Here is a 3,135-nt window from a genome sequence, read left to right as displayed (position 1 = left end):
TTATTTTCTGTTTATTTATTAATTATATTCGAAAACTCCATAACTATTTGATATCCGCCTGACTGAGATTTACAAGGTGACCATAGCTTGCTTCATACCAACAATCTCCGTGGGATCGACCCTTACTCACGTAAGGTTTATTACTTGGACGACACAGTGCACTTGCTGGTTAGATATGCGAAGTTGTGAAGATATGTTTAGACCATGGTTCTGTGCATCTGTTTTTGGTGCCATTGCCAGGGAATCAATTTCGAACAACAATTCACAACCTGAGTAGCAATTTCGCATATCAAGTTTTTGGCGCCATTGCCGGGGATTGTTCGAGTTTGGACAACTGACGGTTCATCTTGTTGCTCAGATTAGGTAATTTTCTTTTCAAAAAGTTTTTCAAAAAAATCTTTCAAAAATTTTTCAAAAATCTTTCAAAAATTCCTCCTTTGTTTTCGAACAAAGTTTTCAAAAAAAATGTTTTCAAAAATATATTTTTCTTCAGAATTTTTAAGAATGAATTCTAGTGTTTCATGAAGCATGTGAAGCCTGGCTGGCTGTAAAGCCATGTCTAAATTCTTTTAGACTGAGGCTTCCACTTATAAGTATATGAAGTTGGATGAAGTATCAGCTGTTGTATACATGATAGGTATCTGCTGAAGCTTGGCTGGCCATTGGCCATGTCTAGTGTTTTGGACCGGAGCTTTTTGAAAGCTTGGCTGGCTAGTGAGCCATGTCTAATTCCTGGACTGAAGCTTTAGACTAATATTGCAAGATTCCTGGAATTCATATTAAAAATTTTGGAATCCTTATTTTTCTTTTTCTAAATAATTTTCGAAAAAAAAAATCCAAAAAAATTAGAAAATCATAAAAATAAAAAATATTTTTGTGTTTCTTGTTTGAGTCATGTGTCATGTTATAAGTTTGGTGTCAATTGCATATTCATCTTGCATTTTTCGAAAATTCATGCATTCATAGTGTTCTTCATGATCTTCAAGTTGTTCTTGGTAAGTCTTCTTGTTTGATCTTGATGTTTTTTTGTTTTGTGTCTTTTCTTGTTTTTCATATGCATTCATGCATTCATAGTGTCCATACATGAAAAATTTCTAAGTTTGGTGTCTTGCATGTTTTCTTTGCATTAAAAATTTTTCAAAATTATGTTCTTGATGTTCATCATGATCTTCATAGTGTTCTTGGTGTTCATCTTGACATTCATAGCATTCTTGCATGCATTCATTGTTTTGATCTAAAAATTTCATGCATTGCATCATGTTCATGTTTTTCTCTCTCATCATTAAAAAATTCAAAAATAAAAAAAAAATCTTTCCCTTTTTCTTCTCATCAAATTCGAAAATTTGAGTTGACTTTTTCAAAAATTTTTAAAATCAAGTTGTTTTTATGAGTCAAATCAAATTTTCAATTTAAAAATCTTATCTTTTTCAAAATCTTTTTCAAAAATCAAATCTTTTTCATTTTTCTTAGTTATTTTCGAAAATTATAAAAATATTTTTCAAAAATCTTTTTCTTATCTTTATCACATAATTTTCGAAAATAACATCATCAATTAATGTTTTGATTCAAAAATTTCAAGTTTGTTACTTGCTTGTTAAGAAAGATTCAAACTTTAAGTTCTAGAATCATATTTTGTGATTTCTTGTGAGTCAAGTCATTAATTGTGGTTTTAAAAATCAAATCTTTTTCAAAAACTAATTTTAATCATATCTTTTCAAAAATATCTTCTTATCATATCTTTTTCAAAAATTTGATTTCAAAATATCTTTTCTAACTTCTTATCTTCTCATCTTTTCAAAATTGATTTTCAAATTTGTTTCAACTAACTAACTAACTTTTTGTTTGTTTCTTATCTTTTTCAAAACTACCTAACTAACTTTCCCTCTCTAATTTTCGAAAATATCTTCCCTCTTTTTCAAAATTTCTTTTTAATTAACTAATTATTTTAATTTTTTATTTTAATTTTCGAAAATTACTAACCTTTTTCAAAAAACTATTTTCGAAAATCACTAACTTTTTTTCAAAAATTATTTTCGAAAATTCTCCTTCTCTCTCTGAGTTCAGATTCTCTCTTCTTATTTTCTTCTACTCACATAAGGGAACCTCTATACTGTGGTAAAAAGGATCCCTATTATTATTATTATTTTTCTGTGCCCTCTTCTTTGTCATATGAGCAGGAGCAAGGACAAGAACATTCTTGTTGAAGCAGATCCAGAACCTGAAAGGACTCTGAAAAGGAAACTAAGAGAAGCTAAAATACAACAATTCAGAGATAACCTTTCAGAAATTTTCGAACAGGAAGAAGAGATGGCAGCCGAAAATAATAATAATGCAAGGAGGATGCTTGGTGACTTTACTGCACCTAATTCCAATTTACATGGAAGAAGGATCTCCATTCCTGCCTGGAGCAAACAATTTTGAGCTGAAACCTCAGCTAGTTTCTCTGATGCAGCAAAACTGCAAGTTTCATGGACTTCCATCTGAAGATCCTTTTCAGTTCTTAACTGAATTCTTGCAGATATGTGATACTGTTAAGACTAATGGAGTAGATCCTGAAGTCTACAGGCTCATGCTTTTCCCTTTTGCTGTAAGAGACAGAGCCAGAATATGGTTGGATTCTCAACCTAAAGACAGCCTGAACTCTTGGGATAAGCTGGTCAAGGCTTTCTTAGCCAAGTTCTTTCCTCCTCAAAAGCTTAGTAAGCTTAGAGTGGATGTTCAAACCTTCAGACAGAAGGAAGGTGAATCCCTCTATGAAGCTTGGGAGAGATACAAAGGACTGACCAAAAAGTGTCCTTCTGACATGCTTTCAAAATGGACCATCCTGGACATATTCTATGATGGTCTGTCTGACTTAGCTAAGATGTCATCGGACACTTCTGCAGGTGGATCCATTCACCTAAAGAAAATGCCTGCAGAAGCTCAAGAACTCATTGACATGGTTGCTAATAACCAGTTCATGTACACTTCTGAGAGGAATCCTGTGAGTAATGGGACGCCTATGAAGAAGGGAGTTCTTGAAATTGATACTCTGAATGCTATATTGGCTCAGAATAAAATATTGACTCAGCAAGTCAATATGACTCTCAGAGCCTGAATGGAATGCAAGCTGCATCCAACAGTACTCAAGAGGCA

General features: G+C 32.4%; 1 non-coding gene across 1 annotated transcript; it reads right to left on the bottom strand.

Moving 5' to 3' along the window:
- Window positions 1–2,701: 2,701 nt before the first annotated feature.
- On the bottom strand, window positions 2,702–2,809 carry LOC112746477 (small nucleolar RNA R71). The gene has a single exon (XR_003174359.1). It is a non-coding gene; the product is annotated as a small nucleolar RNA R71 (small nucleolar RNA).
- Between the last annotated feature and the right edge of the window lie 326 nt (window positions 2,810–3,135).

The sequence above is a fragment of the Arachis hypogaea genome, chromosome 14 (genome assembly GCF_003086295.3).
Source record: "Arachis hypogaea cultivar Tifrunner chromosome 14, arahy.Tifrunner.gnm2.J5K5, whole genome shotgun sequence".
NCBI classification, from domain to species: Eukaryota; Viridiplantae; Streptophyta; class Magnoliopsida; order Fabales; family Fabaceae; genus Arachis; species Arachis hypogaea.
This window is presented reverse-complemented; position numbering and strand designations above follow the sequence as displayed.